This window comes from Otolemur garnettii, unplaced genomic scaffold (assembly GCF_000181295.1).
Source record: "Otolemur garnettii isolate 467f Iridium unplaced genomic scaffold, OtoGar3 scaffold00045, whole genome shotgun sequence".
Taxonomy (NCBI): Eukaryota; Metazoa; Chordata; class Mammalia; order Primates; family Galagidae; genus Otolemur; species Otolemur garnettii.
The window spans coordinates 5044883-5057964 of record NW_003852440.1 but is presented as its reverse complement, the minus strand read 5'-3'; the positions used below and the strand labels follow the sequence as shown (position 1 = coordinate 5057964).

The 13082-nt window shown below is 41.7% G+C and overlaps 1 pseudogene; it reads left to right on the top strand.

Annotated features, from left to right (window-relative positions):
* Window positions 1-5440: 5440 nt before the first annotated feature.
* LOC100948413 lies at window positions 5441-6088 on the top strand (annotated as a pseudogene).
* Window positions 6089-13082: the final 6994 nt, after the last annotated feature.

Genomic DNA, 13082 nt, shown 5'->3' with positions numbered 1-13082 from the left:
GATGTATGTTTGTATGTTTTCAATTCCCTTGGAAATTCCTAAAGGTTTTTATATATTTGAGATATAGCTAAGTAAAAAAAAAAAAAAGTGTCTGCTATGATATTGTATTCACTATAGCGTATTTAGAATATGCCTGTTTTCCATAAGGATTTATCCTGTACCACCTGTCTGTAGCAGACACTGAGCTGCCTGAAGTACTCTTAGAGAGAGTTCACTCCTTGTTCACATCATGTTCACTCCACAGTTCCTGAAGTAGATGTCACCACACACCTGTGAAACAGCAGTCCCTTCCTGGACATCCTGAAATCACCTCGATTCAGGGCCCATCCAGCCTCCTTATCAAAAGGCCAGCCTTTGGTTGGCCTGTGCTCACTGGTGCTCCTACTACACCATTTGGAAGAGAAAATCAGGAAAATGGCATCATTTTCTTGCTCTCCTAGGAGGAAGCTAGCATGGAACCCCTAGCAGCACAGCAGAAGCGGTGATAGCGGAGGTGGCAGACATGTCACCAGCATCACAAGTTAGCCAGGCCAGTCCAGATGGACTAGGGCTGGGCATCTGACCACAGCATAGGAGCCATGCCTGAAGGGCTAATAGTGGAGCTTCTCCCCTCAGACTCCAGAGGGCTGCATGGCCCAGTGAGACCCTCCTCTCAAGTAGGTGGTAGTTGGTAGAAGGTAAAAGACACAGGAAAGGAGGAAGCAAGCAGCAGCCCCAAGGAAGCACAAGTTCTGAGGAACAGAGAAGAACGGGCAGTTTTTCTATGACCATGTTGGCAGAGAGGATCAGAGATGACAAACTTCTGCAGCTGCGAAGACTAGAGATGAGTCTCTAGAACTACATGAGATCGTGAATAATTTTTCTTTTCTCTTTTTTTTTTTTTTTTTTTTTTTGAGACAGGGTCTCATTTTGTAGCCCTCAGTAGAGCACCTTGACATCCCAGCTCACAGCAACCTCAAACTCTTGGGCTCAAGCGATCCTCTTGCATCAGCCTCCCAAGTAGCTGAAACTACAGGCTCCCACAACAATGTCCAGCCATTTTTTTTTAGAGACAGGGTCTCGCTCTTGTTCAGGTTGGTCTCAAACTCCTGAGCTCAGACAGTCCACCTGCCTCAGCCTCCCAGAGTGCTCGGATTACAGGTGTGAGCCACCATGCCCATGCCTGGGCCAGATCTTATAATTTTTCATTTCCCAGATTATATTCCATTCTACATAAAAAGAGTCCATTTTACTACTTAGTGGTTATCTCATAAATGTCTTAAACTTAACTAAATGCAAACTAAAATTCTCCATTTTTCTCCTCAAACTCTGCTCCCTTCTCTGCACCCCCACCCCACCCTTTTCTCCCCACCCCACCCCTCACTGGCCTTTCCTTTCCTTTCCTTTAACTTAATCTGCTCCTCTTGTCCAGAGAATCTGCACAGTGGATGTGGCTCCCAGCCTATTCCTCCTGCCCCTCCTCTCTGTATACAAATACTCTTCTTATGGGATCTCAGCTCAGTATCACTTCCTCAGGGAGGACCTCACAGAGCAGTAAATGCCTCTCTTCCTTGTTCTTATATCTGTTTCCACTTCTTTGTAATACCACTCTGTAATGTTGCATATATAAATGATGACTTCATTAACATCTATGCCCAACTCGACTACAACTCCATCAGGGTAGAGACTGTCTGTTTCAGTTTACCTTTATATCCCCAGCATTTAGCAGGCATATAAGTATCTGATAAACAAATGACTTCCTTTTGCTTTTCCAAAAAGGAAACAAGTCAAGTTTTAATTAAGGACACAGGACCTTTGCATTGATCTTATAGGAAAAAGTCCCAGTGGACTGATAAACTCAAGGCATGTACATGGCACACTCTGGGACTCTCCCCTTCTGCCACAGGATGGTACAACAGCTTGGCAGGGGAGGGAAGGGGGTTTGCAATCAGGACTGGGCCCATGAGGATTGTGAAAGACTGTCTCAAGTTCTTATGTGATTCTCAGGTGGGAAGTGGAAGAGGCCAGCCGTCCTCTCCAGGGAGCCATTTGGCAGGTCTCACAGGCCTCCAACTGTGGACTGGTGAGGAGAGTGTGCGCTCACAGGTGTGCATGTGCATGTGTTTGTCCTGCACCCAGATACTGGTAAGACAGTTGGAGGGTTCAGATGGGAGCCCTGTATAGGGGAAAGTGGAGGTAGGCAGAAAGGGCAAAAACAGCAAGCCATTTCCAAAACATCCCTCTAAAAGTTCTAAAAGGGGATAATTTGACTTTGTGTGTCCAGAGGGTGCAGGGCATGAGTCCATTTCAGAACCAGTTTTGTGGGCACCTCAGGACTCAGAAATATTCTTTACCAGGGCCTGGCTTAGGCTACCTGTTACTGCAGTCATGGAAGCTGTAATTCAGTTTGATTAGGACAGAATCCCTAGGAGCTCTCTAAAATAAAGTAGCTTCAAAAGGAACCCCCAAAGAACCACAGTAGTTAAACTACAGAAACCAGTCTTTAGTACCATCAAGCCGGTTTCCATGTTGCTTCAGCCACAAGCAAAGGTATGGTAGGAACATGGATTCAAGACTAGGAATTGCCAGACAGCAGACATGATAATTTGGTATACTCTATCATCCTCCCCTTCCTGCTTCCGAGGTGTGGGCTGAAGGGGGGATCCAAGTGTGTAGCATTCGTTTCCATCAGACACATAGTCTCTGGGCTTCGTGGGCTAAGAACATTAGAAGGACATGGATAAATTGGGAGGACTTGGTGTGCTGAGGAGGCTGTGAGCAGAGTTGGTTCATTCTAATCACCTGAACTATAAATAGCATTTTGAGGGACCCAGTGATTTTTGAAATCCTGTATGAAAATGATCTGAGATCTCATTTTTCAAGGTTTTTTAGTCAATTTTATCAATAAGGGATGTGAAATAGTACTGTGGGTAAAATTCTCAGAAATTATATTACTACAGCTTTTGACCTGACATCTGTGATAAGATATTTAAAAATCAACCCTGGTAGTGGCTTTTATGACTAAAAGATTGAGAAACAGTATTATGGATTTACAGTTAATTTGAAGAACCATATCTGAGCTTACATTTCCCTTTCTCACACCTTATTGGTTCTGGGGTAGCAATAAGTACAAAGTAGTGTTAATAAAGGGACTCTGGTCTGTCCTTTACAGACTGGAGACAAAATTATTCAGTCTCCTCCAAGTGTGAAAGGAGAAAAAAATTACATTCTCTCCTTCCCCATTCTCTCACTTCCAGCCCCCATTTACAGCTTTACTCCTGCCTCTGTTACTGGGGTCCTGAAAGCACACAGGAGTGCCATTGAATGAGAGTGACCTGAATTAGCCACAGCATATGATAAAAGCATGTAATACTCAAAGTCTGGTATTTTTATGGTAACTGAAATAAATCATTTGTGATACAACTCACAACTCTGGACATCTGGTTGAGAAACTAAATAACGAGCTGATTGCTTTCCTAGAAGAAAAAAAAAAGACAATGATTTTTTGTTTACCCATTACCACTCCCTACTAACAAAAGGGTATAATCGGGCTTCTTTTGAACCTCTTTGTGGATCTATCTCACTTAACACAATAGCTGTGTTCCTAAGAACTTGTGTGCTGTTTGTTTTTTTTGTAAGCAGTACCATATTTGAGAGGCATTAACAGGGCTTCCTATTTAAAGGAATTCCGCATTAAGCAAGTAATGAAAATATGGCTATAAAGACTATGGCAACATGAAAAATGTCTAAGACTTAGCATTAAGAGGAAAAAGTCATAATCAAAATTGTAGGTACACTAGGCTGGGTGCCTGCAGCTCAAGCAGCTAAGGCACCAGCCACATATACCAGAGCTGGTGGGTTCCAATCCAACCTGGGCCTATGAAACAACAATGACAACCACAGCCAAAAAGTAGCTGGGCATCGTAGCAGGCACCTGTAGTCCCAGCTACTTGGGAGGCTGAGGCAAGGGAACCACTTGAGCCCAGGAGTTGGAGGTTACTGTGAGCTGTGATGCCACAGCACTCAACCCAGGACAACAGCTTGAGGCTCCGTCTCAAAAAAAAAAAAAAAATTGTAGGTACACTATGATTAAAAATTTTAAATGATATAAATGTGTATATGATAAAAATTTGAAGAGATTTTCCAAAAATGATAACTTATATTACAGTGATGGAATATGAGTAATCTATTCCTCATCTACTTTCAAACTTTATAGAATGATGGAATATTCTATAAGTTAATTTTTTAAATTAAAAATGTAGGCCAGGCATGGTGGTTCATGCCTGTAATACTAGCACTGTAGGAGGCCAAGGTGGGAGGACTGCTTGAGCACAGGAGTTCAAGACCAGCCTGAGCAAGAGCGAGACAACCATGTACTAAAAATAGAAAAATTTGCAAGGCATTGTGGTGGGTGCCTGTAGTCCTGTTGCAGGAAGACGAGGCCCAGTGGTGAGAAAGAGCACCCAAACACCAAGTTTATAAGAGGAAGGGCTTTATTTCAGCCAGCCGGAGTGAGGCACAAAACAATTCAAAATGGCCACGCTCCCCCACTGGTTCAGTCTTCACCTTTTTATCCCCAGTCAAAAAGTTCTGGCCCATGGGCACCTTTCTCATTGGTCAGTTTGAATCAAGCTGGAGAGGGGGCTTTTACAGAAGCAGAAGCAAGCTTAGGCCTCAAAGTCCCAGGACGTTAAGTTTTTACAAATTCCTCAGAGCTGAGTCACCACAGGGAGGACCTTGCAGGTATATCCTTGGGGTCTCCTTGAGAAGACCTCTGTTCTCTTAGACCTTACTTTTCCCAGGTATCTTCTCTCAGTCCCAGCTACACAGAAGGCTGAGGCAGGAGGATCACTTGAGCCCAGTAGTTAGAGGTTGCCGTGAGCTAGGCTTACACTAGGGCACTCTAGCCTAGGGCAATAGAGTGAGATTCTGTTACAAGCAAAATAACTAAAATGTAAATTAATAGACTTATGTGATAAATCTCATTTTAAAAGTTGGACATCGGCTCGGTGCCTGTGGCTCAAGCAGCTAAGGCGCCAGCCACATACACCTAAGGTGGCGGGTTCAAATCCCCAGCCTGGGCCCGCCAAACAACAATGATGGCTGCAACCAAAAAATGGCCAGGCGTTGTGGCCGGTGCCTGTAGTCCCAGCTACTTGAGAGGCTGAGGCAGGAGACTCGCTTGAGCCTAGGAGTTGGAGGTTGCTGTGAGCGTGATGCCATGGCACTCTACCCAGGGGGATAGCTTGAGGCTCCGTCTCAAAAAAAAAAAAAAAAAAAAGTTGGACATCGTGGGTGGTGCTCAAAGGAGTAGGGCACTGGCCCCATATGCCAGAGGTGGCGGGTTCAAACCCAGCCCCAGCCAGAAACTAAAAAAAAAAAAAAAAAAAGTTGGACATCGGAACCAAACTATAGTGTTTAAAAAATAAGTTGGGAGTGACGGCAGCAGCCAGCAACAGTCATGGCAGTTCAGTGCATGAAGCTGGCACAGGACAGTCTCCCAGCTTTGACGGAGTGCCTCAGATCCTCTCCCTGGTTTCTGTGTACAGCTACAAAACAAAAGAACAATGGGCAGAACTTGGAAAAGGACATAGGTCACAATGAACAGAAGACAGCTCCTCCTTCTACAGAGAAGATTCTCCTGAAAGAGAAGGTCAAGTTAGAAGAGCAGCTGAAGGAGACCACAGAATAATACAAGTGAGCTTTGTTGGATACTGAGAACTTGAGCCAGAAGTTGGTGGAGGAGGCAAAGTTATATGGGATTCAGGCCTTCTGTAAGGACTTGCTGGAAGTTGCAGACATTTTGGAGAAGGCAATGCAGTGTGTTCCAAAAGAAGAAATTAAAGCCGATAACCCTCACCTAAAAAAAACCTCCAGAAGGGCCTTGTAATGACTGAAGTCCAGATTCAGAAGGTTTCTACAAAGCATAAGCTTACTCAAGTTGAACCCTGTCGGAGCCAAGTTCAACCCTTATAAACACGAGCCTTGGTTCCACACTCCGGTTGAGGGGAAGGAGCCAGGCACAGTGGCACTAGTTAATAAGGAGGGGTATAAGCTGCATGGGTGCACCCTGAGACCCGCCCTGGTGCAGGTGATGAAGGAAGCTTAGCTCCCTATTGCAGGGTTTTGGTTTTTTAAAATCACTTGCTCTAACTCTTAAAAAGCAGGTTCATCTTTTTGTAGCTATGAATACATTTGACCTTTTCCCAAACCCTATTAGAAACTTAAGTAATCAGTGGCTAAACAGAAAATTAAGCCAATTGTACAATTGTGTTAATGAACTCTAATTCAGGGGTCTGTTCCCTGATCGTTAATTCCATGTTTAGTAGTTCCACGAACTTATAGAAGAGCACCAGTGGGAGACTGCGGGCCTCCAGAGTCATGGGAATAACAGTGTCTCTGCTCATGCTCTGGGTATTTTGAACAAATAAAAGATCTTCAGATAAAAAAATAAATTGAACAATTATTAATTTGTGCTATCAAGCTGGATGTTTGCACACTGAACTTAAGTTGTGGCAAACCTGCATTTCAAAGATTTTTTAAAATCACTAATATAACCCATTAAAATAAATTTTAAATAGTAACAATTAGAACAACGCTAAAGTCATCAGAATTGAGAAGTGAAGAAGAAAAATACTGGACTGGTAAACTAGAAAAGGGTTCTTTGTGTGCAATTCTTAAAAAAGTTTTTATGCACAGGACAGTTTGCTCACCTTTGTGCTTCCTTCTGCAAGGAAACCATCCACTCCCCTCTCTGCCACTCCCAGGTGTTTACTTTTCATTATTTTTGCTAGCAGCAATCACACCTCTTCCTTGGGCCCTTGGGGTAGACTGAAGCTACATTTAGAGAAGCCTCCTAGTTCTCCGTACCCCATCCCCAGAATATCTAAGCAAACACACGTACCCAATGTTTAGAGGGCCATGTTTGACCTTTTTGTTTGCTAAGAACAACCTTAGGGTCTGCGGCCATAGCACAGTGGTTATGGCGCCTGCCACATGCACCGTGGCTGGTGGGTTCAAATCCTGCCTGGGCCAGCTAAACAACAATGACAACTGCAACAAAAAAAATAGCTGGGTATTGTGGCAGACACCTGTAGTCCCACCTACTTGGGAGGCTGAGGCAAGAGAATAGCTTAAGCTCAAGAGTTTGAGGTTGCTGTGAGCTGTGTCATGACAGCACTCTACCAAGGGTGACATAGTAAGGCTCTGTCTCAAGAAAAAAAGAAAAGGACAACTTTTTTTTTTTTTTTTTTTTTTTGAGACAGAGCCTCAAGCTTTCCCCCTGGGTAGAGTGCCATGGCATCACGCTCACAGCAACCTCCAACTCCTGGGCTCAAGCGAGTCTCCTGCCTCCGCCTCCCAAGTAGCTGGGACCACAGGCGCCCGCCACAACGCCCGGCTATTTTTTGGTTGCAGCCGTCATTGTTGTTTGGCGGGTCCGGGCTGGGGATTCGAACCCGCCACCTTAGGTGTACGTGGCTGGCGCCTTAGCCGGTTGAGCTATAGGCGCCGAGCCGAAAAGGACAACTTTAAAAGCCAAAAAATGGCTTTAGGATTGCAAGCTTTTATTATGTTCTGCAAATTTAAAACTTCCACAAATCTGTCTAGTACACAAATTAGTTACCCACCCAATCTGGTTATTGCCCACTATATCAAATTTAAAACAAAGACTAGCCAAGTAACTTTCATCAAAGAAATAAAAAAAAAAGAAACTTTGAAGTTTTTTTCTTTTTTTAAATAAAAAGAAGAAAGACTTTTGTTCTAGGCTTAAAATACCCTTGTCAACTGATGACAAATAGAACAAAATTTTAAGCTAAGGGTCACCGCCCTCCCTCTCTGGGAAATGATTAACTAATCCTTATAAATTGATTAGATGGCTCACTCTCCTTCTTTCTGGTATTGCTGATTATTAAAGAACAATAGCCACATCATTCAGTCTTACTACCAACAAGTGGTATTTGCTTTTCCCTTATTCTTTCCCAAATGCCTCTGCTACAACTTAGAAATAAAATTGAAACTTTTTGAAGAAACCTCAAAAAGAAATAGAACAAAAACTATAGCAGGTACTCTTAACTATTGATTTCACATTGAATGGACATAGAGTGCAGGTTTCCCATTAGGAGCTGACGTTATTACCACCCCTACCTGTCAGTCTATGTTAGGAATTCAGAAATTCAGGACTTCTAGGACTACTAGTGCTGAAAGAGAAGACTTCATGAAAACAGGCTGGGCCCAGGATCAGCAAAATAAAAATTAATTTCCTGGATTACATTAATTGATGTAATTGTGGTAAGAGTTCTATTTTTAGTAAGTATGAGGAAAAACACTTTTCTCTTTATTTCTAACCATCAATTTAACAGGACATACTTGTACAAATGGGAACGAAACATTCTTTAAGTGGTGTATTATTCCAATATCCCTCCTCAGAATCAGGGGGAAGTTCTTAGTATATATTTTGAAAGGAAAAACTTTAAAATAGTGATTCTGTAGAAATTATCCATAGACTTTATAAAAACAACCTAAAACAATGGAAAAATGGTTAAATATTATTCTAAATGCTGTTACTAAGTTCCTTTACTTTTCATGATCATGAATTATTTACTTATGCTTAATAAAAATCTATCCCTCTTCCCGCAAGGTTGAGCTGGATAAATCAAATTTGCAACAATAACTAAGATACAAAGCTCATTTAATTAGCTAGGACAAGCCGCTATTAAAAAACAAAGACTATGCTTTACAGGTCAGGAGGGAAATACCTACAAATAGTAATGTGTTTGTAACTTTTAGCCTGCTTCTGTGGTGTAACATTCTGTTTGTGGCCAATTTCAACATGACATCACTGACATGGAGTTGGGAAGAGACACACACAATAGCATACCACCATAAAGTATTTTTGTAAATGAGAGTATAAATAAAAGTGAAATGTAGCATGACATTAGTAAGAGATGGGTTTAGGGTATTTACTGCCATCATTTTAAACATAATTTATTTAATTGTAAATTAAAAAGTTTAATGTCTAGTAATGACCATGTTGAACAAGCAGTTTACAAACTTCCTGCAAATTTAACAGTCAGTTCTTGCAAATCGGTACGAGCCAGTCCCAGTGTGCCACTCCCAGAAAACTGTCCTGGAGCCTCCTGTATAACTGATGGGATATCAGCTTCACAGATACCAAAGAATTTCCTAGGAAGTCAGGAAACTGACAAATTTAGTGGATTCTCAGACAGAGGATATCCTATAGGTACTACAAACAAAACCTCACAGAAGCAAACTGGGGATAAGCTAATAAGGGCCATAAAATAATCATGACACATAAAAGTAAACTGTACGAGTCAAAGATTTATAAGTTAACTCTCAAACCAGAAGCTCTCGTTTTATTAATCTGAAACAAGGATCATTTTTGCATTAACATCTCTTATACATTATGTAAATAAAACAAAATCTGAAATGACTTATATTGAGTAAGTAAATCTCAAAACAGATTGGGAGGTCAAACCTGCATAGTAGAGAGGGACATGACCACAGAGAGAAACCAAAGGTAAAGCCAACACTCTAAGGGCCCACATCTCACCTGGGGGCGGCAGGTACCACTTTGCGCTCAGAGACAAAATAACACAAAAACCAAGAACACTATGTATAATCCTAGTCCCCAAAATATGAAACTTTGAGCAATTCCTGTAGGCTACTAATTCCGTAACATAAACATCTCTATCCCTAACCTTTGGAATGCTAATGCCTGAAGATACCTCTCAACCTTTATAAATACACAAGTCACACAAGAAAATTATGGTTTTAGACTGACAGTAAACACAGTGATTTGGTTATTGTTTTCCTTTAAATACCTGTTGCATTTTTTAATTGGATGAGCCTGTCTTTCAAAAGCCTTTCAAAATCAAACTTTGCTACAAATAGTTGTTTTGTCTTCTAAATGCTTTTGTCTGAGTCTTTCTTTAATAGTAACTTGCTTATGTGTCCCAATTTTTTTGGTTCTACGTACCTATTGCTATGGTCTAAATGTTTGTGTCCCCCTAAAATACATGTGTTGAAAACCTAATACCCAGGCAATGTCCATAGCTCAGTGAGTAGGGCACCAGCCACATACACCGAGGTTGGTGGGCTTGAATCCAGCCCAGGCCAGCTAAAATAATGACAACTGCAACAACAAAGAAAAAAAATAACTGGGCGTTGTGGTGGGTGCCTGTAATCCCAGCTACTTGGGAGACTGAGGTAAGAGAATCGCTTGAGCCCAAGAGTTTGAGGTTGCTGTGAGCTATGATGCCAAGGTACTCTACCCAGGGTGATAGCTTGAGACTCAATCTCAAATAAAAAAGAAAAAAAGAAAACATAATACCCAGTATGATGGTATTAAGAGGTAGGGCCTTTAAAAGATGGTTAGTTCCTGAAAGTGGGGTCCTCATGGATAAGATTAGTGCCCTTATATAATAAAAGAGGACCCCGAGAACTGCCTTGCCCCCTGCACCATGTGAAGACACAGTGAGTAGACACCACCTATGTGAAAGCAGGTCCTCACCAGTCGCCAGATCTGTTGGCTTCTTGACCTTGGACTCTCCATTCTCCAAACCTGTGAGAAATAAATGCCTGTTGTGTACAAGCCACCTGGTCTATGGCATTTTGTCACAGAAGCCCTAAGGGATTAGAACACCTATCTAGGTTCTGCTCCCAGCCACACCCATGTACCTCCTATGAGACCATCCTCCCCACAGATAACAGCTATGAACTCTGGACAAAACACAAAAACAACAATATAAAGACTTGAGACAGCAACCAAAAGCAGGCAGATACTGGAGGGGAGCTGACATTAGGAAGAAGGAAAGGCACTGTGGGAATTTCCAACCTTTTTTTTTAAACACAGTCTCACTTTGTTGCCCTTGGTAGAGTGTCATGGCGTCATAGCTCACAACAACCTCAAACTCCTGAGCTCAAGTGATTCTCTTGCCTCAGCCTCCCAAGTAGCTGGGACTACAGGTGCCTGCCACAAAGCCTGGCCATTTTTAGAGATGACGTCTCACTCTGGTTCAGGCTGGTCTCAAACCTGTGAGCTCAGGCAATCTACCCACATCAGCCTCCCAGAGTGTTGGGATTATGGGCGTGAGCCACCTCGCCCAGTCAATTTTCCAGTTTTTTATGGCTTTTATCCTGAAAGAAGACCCCGACCTGCACTATGTGGGGCAGCTGAAAGAAAGAAAAAAAGAAGTCTTACTGGCTTTAAGAAACAGAGGATAGAGTTTGAAGGAAATATAGCTGCTGAGGAGAAAAAAAAGAGGAGGGATCCTGAAAAGAAGAGAGCCGGAAAGGAGGAGCCCCAAACTGTTATGGAAAAATGCTGACCAAATATCTGGCTGATGCCAGAACCACATGGAGTGAGTCAGATTTCAAGCAGCCCACTAAGACCAAAAGAAGGGAGCAGACATGTGAACTGCCAGTCACAGCAGGGAAGACAAAGTCTATAACCTGTATTCGGCCAAGTTAAGAGCTTACTATTAAAAATAGGAAAATACTCTTCAGAGAAACATAGCAGAATTCAGAATCTTTACAACATATTCAGTGTCCAGGACATAGTTCAAAATTATTCAACATTCAAACAATCGGAAAGACACTGCCCATATCAACAAAAAATGAAATCAATGAAGATCAACTGAAAAATGATTTATACAAACACTGGGATTAGTAGACAAGGGTTATAAAGAAATTATCACTAAGCTTAGTATATAAAGGAAAATATGCTTGGAAATTATGCTTGTTAATAAACAAAAAAATAGGAAGTGTCAGAAGGTAAATAGAAACTATAAAAAAGAACTAACTAGAAAGTCTAGAACTAAATAATATATGACTGAAATTTTAAAATTACTGGATAAGCTTAAGAGCAAAATGAGGATGACGGAAGAGTCAGTTGGCCAGGCACAGTGGCTCATGCCTCCTAGCATTCTGAGAGGCTGAGGCAGGAGAATTGCTTAAGTTCAGGCCTTCAAGATCAGCCTGAGCAAGAGCAAGACCCCATCTCTACTAAAAAAAAAAAAAAAAGAAGAAACAGAAGAAGAAGGAGAAAAATTAGCTGGGCATGGGGTGCACACCTACAGTCCCAGTTACTTGGGGAGCTAAAGCAGGAGGATCACTGGAGCCCAAGAATTTGAGGTTGCTGTGAGCTGTGATGCCAGGGGACTCTACTCAGGGCAACAAAGTGAGCCTTTGTCTCAAAAAAAAGATTTAACATAAGTGCAATTGCAAAAAGACAGAAATAGAATAGGGCAACCCAAATAGTCAAGGGATAATGGGCAAACATTTCTCAGAATTGCTATGTACCCATCTAGACTACAAGCTCAAAAAAAGGCCAGGAATTTTGAGTTATACCTCTTCAGTAAACCACTTAGCACCTAACAAAGTTAGGCCACATAGTTAAGCCAATAAATATTTATATATTCAGCATCAAAAATACTAATTTATTGAGTGCCTATTGTGTGTAAGACACAAAGATGCTTTAGCTACATTCATTGCACTTAATGAAGGTACTAGATTTTGAAAAAAGAAAAAGAAGCTTTATTGTTTCTTTTTAAGGAAGGAAAAGACTTCCAATGGCTTCTGTTTTTCACCCCTCCCTAGGTAATTCATCATAATTTGATTTAACTTGCTTTTATGGTGATCCCTACTAGAAGAAGAATGTAACATTGTGAATCCCAGAGTGAGAAAATATCTCATACCAGCAGGCCATGGTTACAGGAATATCTTTCCAGAGCCCCTTTAAATAGTCCTTTTCTTTCCTGTGTTCATTTAGGACAGAAAGGGAAACTTCTTCTGTACAATTTTCACTATTTTTACTTGAAGTTGCCTTTACCTTTTAGGCAGAACTTATATTCTTCAGACATCTACAGATCATAAACCATGACACATTTTGGTAAGTCAGTAAAATACAGGAGAGAAACATCTGAGAAAGACCATTTCTCCTCTTTGGAAGAATACCAGAAGTCTGCATATCTCTCTAGAACCCAGAAGTATAAGATCAAAAGTATAAGCTGTGTGTGTATGAGAGAGACAGAAAGACAGGGGGAGGGAGGCCTTAGGATGTTCCTTTCTCTCTGTGAATCCTT